This window comes from Mytilus californianus, unplaced genomic scaffold, assembly GCF_021869535.1.
Source record: "Mytilus californianus isolate M0D057914Y unplaced genomic scaffold, xbMytCali1.0.p SCAF_10, whole genome shotgun sequence".
Classification (NCBI taxonomy): domain Eukaryota; kingdom Metazoa; phylum Mollusca; class Bivalvia; order Mytilida; family Mytilidae; genus Mytilus; species Mytilus californianus.
Window position 1 is genome coordinate 58,625,798 of NW_026262582.1, and position 19,734 is coordinate 58,645,531.

Here is a 19,734-nt window from a genome sequence, read left to right on the forward strand (position 1 = left end):
AGTCATTTCACGACCTGATTTGAACCAAACTTCAAGGAAACGATAAATTCAGGAACCTCTTTGGGAATCAGATATTTCCATTGAAGCCATAAGTTAGTGGCCTGATTCGTAACCTTGCAGGAAACGGACTCATAGACCAACAAAAAGGAGAGTGGTTTTTGCCCCCCCCCCTCCTTAATTCTTTTAGAATAAAACAAATCTGGATAAGCTGTATACTTTGCAGTAAATTAATTTGCATTTTGATTTGCTTTAATGATAGAATGGAAACAATTTGCACAGTTGTTTTCCTCCAATACTAATCATGCTAATAGTGACTTTAATTCAAAAATGTATTTGCTGCATATCAATATCTAGATGTTTGTATGCTTCTTTTGATCTCATTTGAAAAACAGTTTATTTTGAGGGAATCGGTGTTTTTCATGGATTAACCAGTAGAGTATGGCCGGAATAACAGCATATAAGCAGAGTAAAGCTATCCATCCGTATGGCCAGAAGAATAGACATTTTTGCTATTTTCCGGCTAACCGGAAGAAAAGCCACTGCCTAACAAAAAAGACACTAAGTATAGATCTGAGAGTACTCGCAGTTACTGACAGCTAGTTGAAAGCCAATGACAACTTTTAATAAAGCATGTAAACATCCTAAGATTATAATATCAGTACATATCCAACATGCAATGGATTTAGTAAAAGCCGTCATTAAAGTCAGAGAAAAACCGTGTGCCATGCAAAAAAATAGGTATCGACAGAAAATTTTAGTGATAGCATTGGAAACATATAGATAACTCGAATGTCCTAGATTTTATTGTTTACAAAAGGTCTTAAACAGCCTGAAAAAATACAAACAAACGTCGTGCTGAGTTACTTTAGTCGAGCGCATCCGTGAATGTGTACTTAAATTGGTCCATTTTTTGTTCTTGTTACCAACTAATATTTCTATTTAAAAACTTGTTTCGGAGAAATTATTTCTTGCAAAAGCCATGCAAACAAATGTATCAAATCGAAAGAAAAGTAAAATAAAAAGGAAATCAGAAAAAACAAATACACAGCTGATACGAACCAACACATTCGTTAAAATAAAAGAATTCGGGTTTGTAAAGTAGGAGTGAAACACAACAGATTTCTTTCCTAAATTGTTAAAAAAATTTAATTTGTAGTAACCCCTGGGGAAGGACGAGTGAAATGAATTGAGTTTTAGGGGTGATCCGCTGGAATCAGACTTTTTCCGATGCTATATATATAATACATGATATGGGTGCACAGTTCAGGGGCAATATACCACAAGGTCAGATGCGGATCTGTAAAAAGGGGGAGGAACCCCGACGAGACAACGTTCGGAGATAAACTCAGAAAAACAGTAAACAGTCTGTATAATTATAAATGTAGCTAAAAAGGATGAGCTGGGGCACCCTGCCCCTCCCCTCTCCCATAAACCGCCTTTGAAGGTTAATATTAACACAAAAGTATTAAAAACTAGAAATCAAGTTTTCACATGTATAAAGATACATGTCAGAAATCGTTAATTGATCAGATATTTGTAAAATTGCATTACCAACTCAAATTATATTTTAGTATTATATATTGATATGGCATTATATCAGAAGCGGATTCATGCGGGGACGTAGCGGGCGTGCATCTCCCCACCTAAAATTTGCAAAGCATGGGTTGTCTTCAGCTTAATAAAAGACCTTTCGATAATTATAACTTAAGAAAATGTTCGCATCGCTCCGCTCGGCGAAAGTTTAAGTTTGTGCCCCCCTCCCCCTCACCTGATCCACCAGTCTTATCTGCCTTTTGTAAAATAAACCACATGCAAATACATTTTAAATATTAGAAAAAATATGATACGGCTGCGATAGCCTCGAGGGGAGGGGGGGGGGGGGGACACTTCAATATTTTTTTGGTAGGGGTGAGCAGCTGAGACATCAAGTACCCCACCCTTTTCATATATTTTGTTTGTCAAAAATATATACCTTGTCATATATCAATTAAAAAAAAAAAAACCTATAGATATATTTGGATATTTTTCATCTTCTGGTACATTAGTATAGAGATTTTTTTTTGGTCCCGCTCATCATCAAGTTTATGTTAAGAAGCAACGCAATTGTACACACCTTGCTTTTCAGTTTCCTCTATTTGACCCTTTTATATCTTTCATTTTGAAGAAATTTCAATTTCAATAGACAATAAAATTTGTTTGGTAAGATAAATGTGGTAACACTCCCAGAGAGTTACACTTTCACAGGGTTTTATATTATATAATGAAAAACTGATAAAAAGTTACATTGCTCTTGACACTATGGAATTTCTTTTAATAATTGTTATCATGTTTCATTCATACAAACCTTTGAATGTTAATTAGGTGCACATGTCAAAATGGTCGGATTTATAGCATCTAGCTATATTATAACTGCATGTACCATCAGTGGAAATACCACATTGGAATAAATAGAGATTAGTGGATTGACAAATAACTGATGCATTTACGACTCTGATTTTACCGCACCGAAATTAAATACTGACAACTGATTAGTTTCAAATACTTATGATATAATCAAGCAACCTATTGATATATTTAATCTGATTTTCTCACCCTTTTCATATATCATGGAGCATGAAATAGTGACCTATTCCAGCGGCTCATCCCTAACACTCATTACATAGTAAGTGCTCCCCCCCTCCCCACCCTAATCCTCTTTAAAACTTTAAAAACACAGTGTCATTCCTAGTAAAATCTTACAATCCCCAAAGTACAAACGAATTAAATAAACAACACAAAATTACTAGAAGACACGTTTTTTTTAATATATTATTCAGTTAATTTTACACATATTTAATTTTTTTCTCTCGAAAATCAATCAGCTAAAAATTCATTTGATTCACGGCAAACTATTGTTGTTTCAAATTTATGTACAAAATATGAACGAAAAACAAATATGTAACACATCAACATCTTTTTTCATTTTTAGTTGGACTTGAGACTTGAAAACAATGTAATGATTGCAGAAGAAAATGTTGTTTTTTTCTTCGTCGTAATAATTATTAAACAACGTCAAATAGTACAGTAGCGACATTTGGTAACGAAAATAAATCTAGTATTAAAAACAAAATTAATATTATGTTAATTTTGAAAGAGTTTCCATGAATATCAAAATTAGAAATGCAAGTAGGCTACAATTGCAATTACAGTTTCATATAAACGCCTCGTTTTGACGAAGGAAAATTTTAATGACTTGTTATAGTTTTTTCCAGATTTTATATAGCTTGACATATGATATAGACTAGATTACATTCACTTCATTTTAACTTTGATGGATAGTTGTCTCATTGACAATCATACCATATCTCCTTATTCTTTTATAGGACTCTTATTAAAGACCATTTCCTAAAGATACTTGATAGGTTTTTTGTTTGCTTTTTGTCGTTGGATTGACTTCTTTTTTCATATAATTCATGTTTTGCAAATCTTCTTGTATTCATACCCTGAATTTTTCAGATTTAAGACTTCAAAGATCAATGTTTGCCACTTTGTGATTGATTGATAGATTTGTATTGGATAAGGCCACATTCAGCACTATTGACTATATCTTGGTGGCCGGGTTGTTGTCTCCAATATTGTATTAATGGAATAAACACATGTTATTTACTCTGTAACGCCGACATAATCTCATGCGAAAAAAAAACCCTTTCTATTGAGGGGCTTCCGTTTATTGTTCGGGATATATAAAAGAGGGACAAAAGATACCAGAGGGACAGTCAAACTCATAGATCGAAAACAAACTGACAATGCGCAGCAAGGAAAACAGTCAGAATAAGTTAAATCAGATGTCTTGTACAGAATGCACTTGCATGTACTCGATCGTAGTTATTACTCTTTGACTGATCGGAGATGGGCCGGCCGGTGGCGAACCCCTCACTGGTTGGGGACAAACCACGGAAGCAACAGATTTTACCTCATGAACCTGTTGAATCCTAAAAGTTCACCGGACAACAGTTACCGATAAATCAATAAATGAATGATATATACTCAAATCCGAACGGATGCCTACAACTTTCAAGTGTTTACTAGAACCAAGCCTAATTACCAACTGTGAACTGTGAATCGTGGAAATGCATGCATTTTGAATGTTCTAAAACAACTTTAAGTTTACATTGTATTAATCTTCAATTGTTTAAACCTATATGCATAATTCTAATAGTATGGCAAATTATATAACCGAATATGAAAAAAGCACAAATCTACAACGATTGTATCTAATATGTTACTTATACTATCCTAACGTTGACTGATTGATGACTGACCGATGACTGATCGCTAATTCTGTTTTACTAAGTACTAAAGGTTGCCACGGTTCTAAGCGTATAGACCATTTTCAACAACTCATGTAGGTGGCTATTGCAGAGCAGCAGGTCCATTCCTGTAAAACTCTTATGTATACTCTTTTTAAATAGCAGTTTTTTTGTTCCCCGAAACGCCTGATTTTCTCTAGACAAACTGTATTAAGGGAGTAAACACATGTTACTAACTCTGTAATACCGAAACTCGGTCAACTCCGCTATACAACATAGAAAGTTACTATTCTTCCGGTCAGCCGGAAAAATAGACAAAGCATAGAATAAAACAGACTAAATAAAAAAAAATGACGTAGATATGATTTTATCATTTCTCTTTTATATAAAAACAGAAAATGTCAGCAGATTTGATAGTTTCGTGTAGAATTCAATTTTGTTTGAAATGTTGCTTATGAAATACGTTCCCACCGTACTAAGTTCAATGTATATTTCTCAAATAGCTGTATACTTCGTTGGAACACGCCGTTTAAGGGGTAAAAAGTTTTATTATACTAAATACTAGAAAAAAACCGCGTCTTGAGAACTAATTGAAATGTCCAGTTAGTAGCTTCTATCTCTGTGCTACACAGGTGCTCCTAGAACGGAGGAAATAACTCAGGGAAAAAGACGACAACCAAAACACTGATGATTAAAACATTTCTCAGTGGTGTTAGTTCGTAGTATTTTTTATCTTCGAAAGGTGCGCGTCAAGTTCTGTCTCTGTGTGATACGGGTGCTCAAAGAACGGAGGAAATAACTGAGAGAAGACCATGATTTAAAACATGTCTTCAGTGATGCGAGTGTGTTGTATTTTTTTTTTTTCGAGTGGTGCGAGTTTTGTCTCTCTGACATGGGTCCTCCAAGAAAGGAGGAATGTACGCACAGAAGAAGAAAACAATTTAATGAATAAAAACACATTTCTTCCGAGTTTGAGTGGTGCGAGTTTGTGATGCAACTTGTAATAATTAGTAAGAGTGTTTGAGTATAGCGAGTTGGCCGTTGGCCGAGTTGTCATAAATTTAAAACAAATTGAATACAGAAACATTTCCGCCTGCTTACAATACGTAGACGGTAAGGAACCAGCTACGGAACTTTATTTGGGGTTGAATTAATTAAGCTACGCTAATTAGATAATAATCTATATTGTCATATAAACAAATCAAAAGATATTACTATATGAAGTTATAAAGTACATTACATACACTAACTATTTATTGTTATATAATACTTCAGACGATCGCCGGCTCGGAGACAAACCGGCTAAAAACATTTGTTAACAAATGTAATAGTTTACATGCAGATAATTATCATATTCCCCATTTCCATTCTCAATTTTATCAGGAACAGACCGAAACTTAATCACTAGACCAATGTGTTGTAGAAGCTGTTCATTTTAAGGGCATATAAGTAAATAAACATTAAAATGAGGGGACAACAAAGCTAACAATGCACTATTTATTTTGATTCAAGAGCTACACGATCTTCCAAAGGTAATTATTTTTCTATGTGAAACAAGTGTTACACGAGCTTCCGAATGTAATACGTACATGTTTGCTTTATTTATCATTATGCATGTTATACTTCGGTATTCAGATATGTAAATATTCGGGGAAATCGTATGCTCTAATAAAATAATCAAAAAGGAAAGAAACCCCGGAAAGATTCTCAGAGGAAAAATAAGTTTCGTTGCCAAATTGTTTAAGGTCTGTTTGAAGAAGATTTTGATAATTCATGTACATGATAAGAGTGCACATCAGAATTCAGATGAAATTTGGGAAAAGGTTAATATTTACATTATATTCCTGGTATACGGAAATGACCCTATATATATGTAGGACTCTGAACCGCGATGGTACTCCGAACTGCGATGGTCACGCTGAAGTGCGATGGTTTGACGCTGAAGTACGTTTTTGATCACGCTGAAGTGCGATGGTGGCATTGTGACGCTATCTTGTTGATAGCTACGCCGAAGTGCGATGGTGGTTACGCTGAGGTGCGATGGATTACACAACCTTTATTGTTAATGTGTCCCATGTCGACGAAAAGGTAAACTTGTTTGCTAGAAGCAGTGTTTCATGTTTATTAAGTAAATTATCGAGAACAGTAACCTGTTTAATTAAAAACAGTCATAACTAGATTTGTAATTGCGAGCAATAACGGATGGCACCCTTCTCCCCATTGCCACGGTAACGGCAGCCATTTTGAAAATTCGAAAGTCAAAGAGCGCATCTACACATGCCAATAACATTGTTGTAAAGTTTCATTAAGGATGGAGCATTTTGAAAGTTTAGACATTTTTGCTGTTTCCATGGTAACGGCAGTCATCTTGATTATGACATACCCCGATTGCAAATCTGCACATGCTGGTTAACATTATGGTATAGTTCCATGACAATTGGTTCATACAATTCCGAGATATAAGCTGCACAAAAAAAGTGGAAGAAAAATAATAAGAAAAATAAGAAAAAAGAAAAGTAGAATAAAAATATGTCACCCCGACTCCGTTAAGGGTGCCATTATAAATATTTCCAGTCATAATTGTAAAGTTGTAGTTCGCTTTTGGCAAAAATAGGCCAACGTTCATACAGTCATTCAAGACGCTACATACAAGATTATTTTCCATTAAAACCAGTGTTAATTTCAATGACTGATATTGTGATAGCTGTTTAAGATGCAATTTAATAAGGGCCTTATATTAGTTTATTACCGTCGGTGTTTTTTTCTGCAACTGAAGAAAATATGGAATGTTTTTGCATATTCAACATGAATACAACTTGTATTTTTTTAATACTACCGAAAAAGGGATATAATTAGTAGACAGGGAAAATGTAAATATGATTCTTTTTCGAAATCTATAGAAGTTTTGTTTTTTTATGTACGATGGAGCTTTTAATTCTCCAACTACATATGGGTCCGCAGAGTTACTCCCCGTATTATGATATTACGGTTAACGTGAAAATCATGAGAGCTGAGAGTTGATGTTACTTTCAGTAATCTCAGATGAGAGGAACAAAGTAAAGATAAGTTGTTAACGCAGAATAATGTCCTAATGCAGCAAATTTAAAGAAAACAATCTATCATTTAGTATGGAACTGTAAAAGAGAGGCGAAAGGTACCAGAGGGACATTAAAACTCATGAGTCGAAAATAAACTGACAACGCCATGGCTAAAAAAGAAAAAGACCAACAGACAAACAATGATACACAAAACACAACATAGAAAACTAAAGACTGAGCAACACGAACCCCACCAAAAACTTGGGGTGACCTCAGGTGTTCCAGAAGGGTAAGCAGATCCTACTCCACATGTGGCACCCGTCGTGTTGCTCATGTTAGTACAAACCCGGTAATAAGTCTAATTCGGTAGGTCAAATTCGGGAAAAGGGGACAGGATTGTAGTTACGACATTAGGAACATATCCGTTATCATCTGTGAAACGGATATTCCAAGTAATGGCTTATATAGACCACTCGGCGGAGACCATCGCACTTCAGCGTGACCATCGGACTTCAGCGTCCCCATCGCACCTCCGAGTCCTACATATATGTAAAATTTATGAAAAAAGGGAGCGAGATTTACTGTTTATTTTCATCTGTCAGTACTCATGCTTATTTTTTTCCGAAAATTTATTTTCAATTTTATATACACTATATAAAAATAAGGAGATGTAGTATGATTGCCAATGGGACATCAAAGTTCAAAACAATTTCCGGAAAACAAATATGACAGAAAAGAACCAACAACAACCACTGAAATACAGGCACATAAAGAATATGGCGGGGTTAAACATGTTTGAAGGCGCCAACACTCTCTTTACCTGGTATAGTGGTGTGACGGAACAAAGCAGGAACAAACTAATTATGCAAAATAATAATAGATAAACACATATTAGAAACAGCAAAAAATGACATTCGACGATTTATAGGCTTCTGATTTGGGACAGGCACATATAAGGTGTTGCGGGGTTAAACATGTTGGAAGGCTTGCACTTAAATATCAGTCCTGTTGACTATAGTTTCTTGCATTGTGTTTTGTATAATATTCTCATCCCGCCTTGTGTAAGATTATTTATTTACAGTTCTTACCAGGCCGGCAGGATATTCTTTTCACCCCCACCCCAAATAAAATTAGTTGGATACACACTTCGGAGGTATGAATGGGTGGGGAAATATATAAAATATATGGTAAAGTTTCCTTAAGTGTGATATGAAATGCCCTGTAATTTTCTTGGTGTTAAGGCTGTTTTTTTATTCACAAATTTCCTTTCTTTTGACACTTTTGTATTCCACTTTTCCAACGCACCACACACGAAACCCAACCAATATTGATCAATATGGGAAAAGGTTACGTTTCTAAAATCTCAAGTATTAAGAAAAAGGTAGAGCAACAAAACCCCAGCGGCACCAACTATCAATAAAGTATAAAAGTGCAACGTTACCCCCCCCCCCCCCCCCCCCCCTTCCCTTTTCCCCAAGGTACACACAAATTGACTAAAAACTAATGATCGGATGTAAAAGATAGTTAAGTCATCTGAAATTATTCGAGATTTCCTCATTTTCCTAACTCAAGTAATTACGTTATAATATCTTATCTATATGAATGGCATACGGCTATAGGTGATCTTATGTCCTTTCATAAACCCCCTCCCTCAAAATAAAAACAAACAAAAAACATAAGATAAAAAAAGAAAAAAAAGAAAAAAATGTTTCCCTACACGCCAACTAATTTCATACATTTTATATCGTATGTTTTTTTTTAGTTTAAGAAATACACAGAATAATAAAATGCTCCGCTGGGCGCAGCTTGATACGACCACAGAGGTCGAACCCTGAAAAGTTGGGGCAAGTATGGACACAACATTCAAGCTTGATACAGCACTGAATTTGGATTGTGATTAAATATTTGACACAGCATAGGTTTCTGACACAGAATAAATGTGGTCTAAGAACTTAAAAAAATTTAATTTACCTATTCAAACCATATCATTATTATTTGCTTTAATATATAAATCAGAAATAACCAATTTAAAATGGAACATTTTAAAGAAAAAAAAAAGGAAAAAAAATCCCCCCCCAAAATTTTTTGAACCCCCTTATGATTCATCACCCCCAAACTCAATCCCAGCCTTCCCTTTGTGGTATGGTACCTTGCAGTATATTTCATAGAGATCCATACACTTGAACACAAGTTATTGTCTGGAAACTAGAAAAATGCTTGTTTTTGGCCCCTTTTTGGCCCCATATTCCTAAACATTTAGGACAATTACCCCCAAAATCAAACCCAGCTTTCCCTTTGTAGTATTGGACCTTGTAGTACAATTTCATAAAGATCCATTCACTTACACACAAGTTATTGTCCTGAAACTAGAAAAATGCATGTTTTTTGCCCCTTTTTGGCCCCTTATTCCTAAAATTTTGAGGCAATACCCCTAAATCAATCCCAGCCTTCCCTTTGTGGTATGGTACCTTGCAGTATAATTTCAGAGAGATCCATACACTTGAACACAAGTTATTGTCTGGAAACTAGAAAAATGCTTATTTTTGGCCCCTTTTTGGCCCCTTATTCTTAAACGTTTTGGGCAATTACCACAAACTCAATTCCAGCTTTTCCTTTGTGATATGGAACCTTGTAGTACAATTTCAGAAAGATCCATAGACTTACACACAAGTTATTGTCATGAAACTAGAAAAATGGTTGTTTTTTGCCCCTTTTTTAGCCCCTAATTCCTAAAATTTTGAGGCAATTACCCCCAAAATCAATCCAAGCATTCCCTTTGTGATATGGAACCTTGTGGTACAATGTCAGAGAGATCCATACACTAACACACAAGTTATGTCTGGAAGTTACAAAAATGCTTATTTTTGGCCCCTTGTTGGTTCTAATTCCTTAACTGTTGGTACCATAACCCCCAAAATCAATCCCAACCTTCCTTTTGTGGTATTTAACCTTATTGTAAAATTTCATAGAGATCCATTCACTTAAACTAAAGTAAGAGTGCGAAAACCAATGTGTCTTCGGACGACGACGACGACGCCGGTCGACGACGACGACGCCGGTCGACGACGACGCCAACGTCATACCAATATGCGACCACAAAATTTGTTTGCGGTCGTATAAAAAACTAAAGTTGAGGAACAAAATTCTTTCATATAAATGCAGGGGAAGATGTCCATAATATCGTAATAAACTAATTGAAATATTCATATTTTTAAGTCTCCCAAACGAAGTTTGGGAAGACTTATTGTTTTTGCTCAGTTCTTATTATTATTATTATTCTTCTTCCTCTTCCTCTTCCTCTTCCGCCGCTTTTAAATTTGAACTTGTCCGAACCCGTTCTCCAAAACTGCTTGTCAGATTAACTTAGGGTTTCACAATATGTTAGACTAACATGTCTAGTGGTGCAATCAGGGTTTTGTTTGTGCAATGGGGTTTATAAAGGGGTACTTTGAGGGGCAAAAAGAAAAGAGGGTTTTTCTATAGAACCCTATGGGATTTTATTTTTTAAAATTTTCAAATGATTATAAATTGAAAATTGTTTGTGATAGACACAATCTTTTTAATTGAAAATGTTCTAAATGATAAAACCCATTAAATGAAATACAGGGTTAGACCCTAGGGGTCATCCCCACCCCCTGCCATTTAAGAAAGTTCTAATACCTTGTAAGTGGTCAAGATCCCCACCCCTAAACCATATATATTCTGGTTTGTCATGCTAAGATGGTTTGAATGATATACAGGGTTAGTCCCCAGGGGTCATCCCGACCCCCTGCCATTTGAGAAAGTTCTAATATCTTGTAAATGGTCAAGATCCCCACCCCTAAACCATATATATTCTGGTTTGTCATGCTAAGATGGTTTGAATGATATACAGGGTTAGTCCCCAGGGGTCATTCCGACCCCCTGCCATTTGAGAAAGTTCTAATATCTTGTAAATGGTCGAGATCCCCACCCCTAAACTATATATATTCTGGTTTGTCATGATAAAGCACATGAAATGAAATACAGAGTTAGTCCCCAGGGGTCACCCCCACCCCATGCCATTTAAGATAGTTCTTATATCTTGTAAGTGGTCAAGATCCCCACCCCTAAACTATATATATTCTGCTTTGTCGTGCTAAGATGGTTTGAATAATATACAGGGTTAGTCCCCAGTTCTGGTTTGTCATGATAAAGCAAATCAAATGAAATACAGGGTTAGTCCCCAGGGATCACCCCCACCCTATGCAATTTAAGAAAGTTCTAATATCTTGTAAATGGTCGAGATCCCCACCCCTAAACCATATATATTCTGGTTTGTCATGATAAAGCACATGTAATGAAATACAGGGTTAGTCCCCAGGGGTCATCCCGACCCCCTGCCATTTGAGAAAGTTCTAATATCTTGTAAATGGTCGAGATCCCCACCCCTAAACCATATATATTCTGGTTTGTCATGCCAAGATGATTTGAATGATATACAGGGTTAGTCCCTAGACATCACTAATGCATATAACTTTACTGGACCAAACCAATTTTCACTGGACTTTGCCCAATGTCAGGCGACCCTGGGAATTACAATTATGGGAGCTTCGTTTGGGAGACTTCGTAACAGCATCCTGTTACAATCATTTCTTGTTATTATTAATTTTATATTTTTTTCTTATGATAAAAATAAAATTTATAAAAGTTTTCATATTTGTTTTCAGAAAGATCTGAAAATACAATGAAGCAAGTAGGAATGACAGAGACATATTAATTTATACAAAACTTTTTATGATAAAGACAGTTGAACATTTAGATTACTAAGTCAACATCTGGTTATAATTAGTGAACCATTGAGAAAGTGTGACCACATAATTTATCTATAACAGATTACTGATAACATGCTGAGATAAAATTGTAGAAATATATTAGTAAATCCAGGCTAATGTCTTAGAGTGATTTTAAAAGTAACGAAATAAATGAACAGTTTGCAAACGATCATAGTTTCAAACATTTTATTTTAAAGTTAATTATATATATATATATATATATATATATATATATATACATAAGTATACTTTTCAAAACTGTTTTCTGCTATAAACTCAACTTTTTAAATGTAATTTATCTTTTTAAGCGCAAGAGAGAGAGAGAAAGAAAGAAAAAAAGGGGAGGGGGGTGTTATATCATTCAAAATATGTGTGCATCATTCTTCTTGTATAATTTCTTTTTTTTTTATTGTATCAATAATCAATCCATCACTTTTGCAGAGGATTCGTTGTATTTTTCATTGTGATTTCTTAAAATTAATAAATCAAATGCGACTGCAAAATACATATAATTTTTGTTCTTTAGAGTAACACAAGTACATATAGTGTGAGAATATCAAAGTCAGCAGTTTATCTTGATTACATCAAATTAATCAAGTCAAACTTGTTGTAAACGTATGCATGGGGTTTTTCTAACCACAAAGATATCAAATGCCAAGCCTATCCTTGATGTAGAAATTCTGGCGGGATCTATTCAGTAGAACAACTTGAAGTACAACTAATGATTTATTTTTTTATTTACTAATCAATTTAAAGTAGATATTTTGTAATGTTTTGGTACAGATTCATTCGTGTAATTTAACAATATCATAGCTGCTGTGCACATATTATCTTTAAAATTAATTTTGTGTTTCCTTGTAATTGTTAAATCATACTTTTCAAATTGGAACACTCACAGTGAGTGGACGACCATTTGATATTCTTTTGGGTGGGTGGGGGATGGGCAGAAAGACTGATCATTTACTTTTCATGTGTTAAAAAATGTACTACGAATGTTTTTATTATTAATTTTTTTTTTTTACATTAGTTTCCAGCAAATCTTTAAAAAAAAATGTCATAAACGACAGACTAAGCCTATAAATAAAAAGACAATGGCGCATGCATTAACAAGACAATAACCCAATGAAAAAAAGAATGACAAAGGAGCAAAAAAATCAGATGAACTATACAGTTAATAGATAAGAAACTACAATGATTTGTTTGCATTTCCACTTGATTACAATATCAATATTATTATCGATTTAGTTTTGTTTAACACGTTTATAGATTTTGATCTCATATTAATTTTTATAATAAAAGACGTGTCCATTACCAATCAAGCAACATTTTACATAGAGCGCGCCAAGTTTTTAATTATATGTCATAGATATTAAATATAATTTTCTATTTTGCTATAATATTTTGATTGACTATATGTCAGTGTCTTTCCCACTCAAGTGTTTCGGATCTCAATTTAGGTCAAAACTGTCGACCAAGGCCGTTCATCCTCATCAGGTGCTGTAGCCTTATAATTATTTGTATATAATTGTTAACAAATGTAACTAAATATGTCGTTCTAAATATGCATGCAATATTTGCCACTGGACGTTAAGCAACCAACAATCAATCATACATTAAGGAACATAAATGTGTGTCTCTTTTGTTAACTAAACGAACTAAACGTTCCTTTTTTGGGGTTGAGGTTTGGTGGTGGGGGGGGGGGGGGGGGGGGGGGGGGGTATTCATGCAAAGCTGGCCATTATATTTCTCCTGCAATCTAAATATTTCGTCAAATTAAAACAAAAATAGACACAAATATTTCTAAAATCCAGTTGACTGAATGAATATAAAAAATCTAAAGGAAACACGGGACATCTAAAGCACTTGTTTAAACCATTTTAACCTATTTACGTATGTATTTTAGTAAGGTATATAAGTAAACAATTGCAGAGACATTTGCCTGTGATGACATCTAGCTACACAACTGTAACTTTCAGAAGATGAAATCATCTGAAAAAGGCAAGGTGACATTTTGCATCTCTTGACAAATACACACAATTTTCAAATTGTAACGTCGAAATAAAGTTTTGTACTTTTAATAAATTTAATTTATCTATGTCCGATATAAGTTGGACGCAAAATAACTGTCAAGGTTCTTAAAAACTGTGTTTTTTGTCCGTAAGTGAACAAAAAGTAGGACGATTTTGCAATTTATAGCCTTTTGACCAAACGAAAATGTTATCGAAATGAAAATGTCAGTGACTTGATTAGTTACCCTCATTTTATTAAACATTACATGTATTCAAGAAACCTCCGACTAGCTTGAAACAAGGCCATTCGTTATTTAAAAATAAGGATTTGTGGTATGATTGCCAATGAAACATCTGAAGTGAGTGTATGCAATTATAGTCAACAACACGGCCTTCAAAATTGAGGAAAACCCATACTGTATAGTAGCTTATAGAATATAATTTATTTTAAAACTAAAAACATGAAAAGAGTATTGTGTTATTACATTACTGTAACATTACTGTAACAACACGACTGTCACTGGTTGAGGGAGGATGAAGCGTTCGAATATGATTAACAATGCTATATTTCGTATTATGCCTGTCCCAAATTAGCAGTGGTCGTGAATTACTTTTTCTTTGATTAAATTTTCGAGATGCATTTTATTTTTCAATTAATCGGAATTAAGTTCGTGTTTGAAACAGCAAAGTGTCTTAAATTTCCAATTAAATGTTAATTATTCCTGAATAGCAATCGATTTTGTTTACATTATTTTCTGAACTAAGTCTTCTGGACGTCTTACGTTCTGGTATTAAAACCGTGTGGGATGGATAGATACGCAGCCACGTACGATCGGAACGTGTACGTTAAATCGGATGGTGCACGAGTAAGGGCCCTTGATGGGTTGGTTTACATGCTGGTGAGTTTTTGCCCTATCCATACCCTAGTGCTTTTGCCCTATCCATACCCTAGTGCTTCAGTGGCAGTCTCTAATTCATAACATTCATACAGATCAGCTCCTACTTTGTAAAAACAACATATTCAGCATTTCGTATCTTGTACATGCATGACATATTTGCCACTGGAGGTAAAACCACCAACTATCAATCTAGAATTGCTGTAGCGTACACATCAAGTAGAACAATAAATGAAGATTGGAACGTAACGATTTCATTGGGACATCAACATTGTTTTTATCACATATATATTTTCTCGCATCTTTCTATTTTCATATGGTATCTATTGTACAAACATTTTTATTCGTGTATTGTTTTGAAGGGTTTCTTTTGAACTATGGCCGATGCTGAATTATGACAGATATAGTTGTTCATGAAATTAGAAAAAAACGTCTTTTTTTGCTGTATTTTTATCCAATTTAAAAAAAATTGCATTGTTGACTTTTTTTCATATCTTAATACGTAATTAAACCAAATGCCATTTTTAAAAGAGGGGTCAATGAACTCGTTTTCAAGTTAAATCAGAAAACTGCATCTTTTCCCGATATGTCACAGTTTGAAGTCGCGAAAATAAAAGTTTACGTTAGCAATGTCATTACCTCCCCTGTAATTGTGTCGTATGCCCTTAATACAAAATTCTGTCTGATTTCTGTCGGATTACATTTGGTAGAATCGGGACGCTGTCGGGACAGATTCGGTCCTTTTCTACCATGCGAATGATAAAAATCGGATTAGAATCGGATTGAGAACGGGATTGTCGGGACAAATTCGCTTGGAAACGGTTGAATATCGACGCTTCCTGAATAATATCTGATTGTTGTCGTGTTTAAATATATTTTTTTTTTTACAAATTTTAATTTAAGTTTAGAATTTCCATCCACGATTCAGAGGATTTTGATCAGACTTTTGACAAATTTTAATCGGGAATGGTCCTGTTAAGGACGGCATTAAAAATCGTAAATGTGTGACCTTAGCTTAAACTGAAAGACAAGACAAGACTAGACAAGACATATCACATACTTTTAAATTATATATACTAAACACAGATCCGCTTATTGAAATGATGGATTAGTGAATTATTGCAAACATTACATGAATAGCATGCGAAGGTCACGAATTAATATGTAGGTCCGCAGAGGTTAGCTAAACACCCGACAGTTGGGTGAGTTCCGTGACATTCAGGAAGACTCAACTGATATTATCTATAATCGGATTACAATCGTAACTTTGTCGTGACAGTTTCTGCTGTATTGGATCGAAATCGTAACAATCGTTATTATGTTCTGTGTTTTCTGGACGGTGTCCTGTTGAACGGACATGATCTGGAGAAATGTGTCATTGCTGTTTTTTGCCGATTGAGTCCAGATTGCAATAAGATCTTGCCTAATGCGAACAGTCTTTGCCAAAACCGTTCCGGATCAGTCCCGTTATTTATACGAAATTTGGCAATAATACCCACGGATATATATCTTCCGTCAGCGTCGGTTCACTGTCTGGTCACTCTCTGAACTCTGTCGGATCACATTCGGTATAATCGGGATGCTGTCGGGACATATTATGTCGTTCTTTACCATGTGAGAGATAAAAATCGGATTAATACTGATTTAAAACCGTATAATCGGGACAAATTCGGCTGGAAACGGCCGAACTTGGACGCTTTCTGAACAATATCTGATTGTTATGATTCAATATATGTTTTTACAAATTTTAATTAAAGTTTCAATTTCCAGCCCCGATTCACAGAATCTTGATCAGACGTTTGACAAATCTTAATCGGGAATGGTTCTGTCAAGGACGGCAGTAAAAATCGTGAATGTGTGACCCCAACTTAAGGCCGTTAGTTTTCTCGTTTGAACTGTTTTATATTTGTCGTTTCGGGGCAATGTGTAACTTACTATGCACTATTGGTTTTGCTCATTGTTGAAGGCCTTACGGTAACCTATAGTTGTAACTGCTACGTCATTTGGCATCTGTTTCAAACCATATCTTCTTATTTTCATATCGTAAATCGAAATCAGTCAAAATAAACTGTATCAACCAAATCATGAATGACTGTATAAGTTTTATACATATACGGTCAAAGTGTATGAACACATATGTAGTACATGGATGGAAAATAGTTAAATTTAGGCAGCTTAAGAAACGTTTAAAGGAAATGGCGCCTTTGTTTGTTTATTGTCAATAGGTTTAACAAAAATTCCAGAAGAACATAGGCATGAGAGAGATGGTAAAGTTTGTTAAATAGTTAAATGATTAGGAAAACGTTTTCCTTCATTGACAAATTCATTAGTAACTAATAAATAAGATTATAAATGAGATTAAGTTCAGACATGTAGTTAGTATTAAGGAACAGTGTTTTGATACGTCTTACTTGACACGTATGGTTTGTTTTTTTTTGCATTCAACTTCAGATCGGGATACTGAGTAGTAACTATATTATGTTTTTAATCTTCAGCTGGAAATATTTAGATGAGCATTTATCTAATCTTTCTAAATCTATTGAAACTTCTTATTGGACGGTGTTAAAACTCTATTTTACGTTATTTTGTATTGTGTTGTTTGATTTGTTGGTCTGCAGTCGAAATAATATTTTATCTTCAAATCATTCTATGATTTCATTGATCAATTATTTTTATTAATTTATTCACTATAGCTATGCTTTATACGTGTATTTGAATATTTTATGTTATTCTAGTGGCGATACTTTTTTTTTATTTAATCTGAATCTGCAAACTGTATAAAAACTTATAAACATTGTGTGTGGACAAATTATTACTTTGAAAAATGCACGGTATTTACATTTCAAATAAAACCCTACGAGTCATGTTATGCAATTCATGTATACCTTCAAATCTAATTTCTTTCAATCTTTTCCAATGTAGATTATTATACTATTCTATAAAACTGCACTAGCAGTAAGCCTGGAACTGTGTCACTGGTTATTTATATATTTTGTTAAATTATCAGGAAGTACATCTCTCCCAGCAGGTGCCCTTAGATAAGATTACCAACAAACACAGATGTGAACCGAAGAAAATTGTATTCCAAATTATTTACATTTCACATTATAAATTGTAATATGATTCATATCATGTGACTATTTCTGCAAAGGTTACTTAGTAATGTATTTAACGCCTTCAAATGTTTACTCCATTGTGTTGCAGAACCACAAATATGCATATGAAGGACGAATAAGATATGGGTCCCTTGTTCATACGCATTCGTTTTTTTTCCCTTCTTGTTGGAACACTTTTTTAATATTGTGTTTTTTTTTATTTTTATCTTAAATGACTGCGAATTATTAAATTCTCTAACTTAAATTCTAATGAATGAAATCAAAATATGAAAATCATTTTAATTTAATATACTCGTGACCAAAGTATCTGATCCAAATGATGCCATGCTCTACTCGTAATCGACAGAAAAGGACTCCCTAGCCACCCACCCCACTACAATAACAGTACTGATTATCTCAGATCTTGTTCTGACTTTTTTTTAATTTTAATTAGCTTGAAGTATCACTTTGACTAAGATAATTCAGTTTGCCTGGTCAGAAGTCATCAATACGTGATATCCTGAGGTGGGATTGCCGTGAGGAGACTTTATGACCTTACTTATGCTCTGTTTTTAACTGATGTATACGTAACTGTTTTGAATCAATACTTTTCAGTTTTATCTTGCTTTAACTTAAGCATTTGTATACAATCACTTCTTTCATATAGAAATATCTGACAAATGTACGTAGAAATATGCACATAATACGCATTTAAATGTACAAATAGTTTGACATTCAACTGGAACCATGGTGAACAAATTGTCATCGATCAATTTATGCTGAGTAGTTTCTTTCCAAATAACAATAGGTTATTTGCCAAATGTGTTTTATCTCCATGAGCATGTGCAATTAAAAAAGATTAAAGGTATAAATATTCTTTGTTACAATTAATTCACCTCAACTCAGAATTCTACGTATATATAACATATTATGGACATTTTGCTGTTTGTTTTTAAGCTTTTGGTGAATTTATTTTCTTTATCAGATAGCCAATGTCCATCATTTGGACATTAATAATTTGCTATGATGCAAAGAATTACTTTTCAGCTTTGTAGATTGTTAATGTTGTAATGTCAGATCCGCATCAATCGCATAAATGTCTATGCTTATTTGTACACAAGCTATTGACAGAACGTAATAATTATTGTCATAGTTATCAGTTTTTGTAAGGAATTCAATTGTTTGTTTATCTCCCGTTGTTAGATTTTCAAACATATTTTACAGTGTTTTTTTTTTTAGAAATATTTTTCTGTGATTTCGCATGATTTTACGGTCTTTAATTTGTTTACATAATAAATAAACTGTAAATAAATTCGCAATTGACCTCCACATGCATGATTTGCTATGTCGGAGACTGATAAAATAATAATAAATATAATGATTCTTTCTAGTGCATTACACCAGATTTTAAATAATCTTTAGTCAAGTTTGATTTATCTAGAGTTACTCCTTGTGTATAATAAAACCCATAGTTCGAACACAATTTAATAAATTCCTAAATTGTTATACAAATTTATATTTTAAATGTTAACTTTTTTATAATAATGAGTTGTCTTCCTTTCGACGTCGTTTAAGACAAAAGTTGTTATCTCCCATGTCCATTTTGACACTAGG

General features: G+C 34.1%; 1 protein-coding gene across 1 annotated transcript in view; it reads left to right on the forward strand.

Annotated features, from left to right (window-relative positions):
• The window catches only part of LOC127718903 (uncharacterized), a 69,624-nt gene that overhangs the window by 13,442 nt on the left and 36,448 nt on the right, over positions 1-19,734 (forward strand). The gene's annotated exons all lie outside the window — the stretch shown is intronic.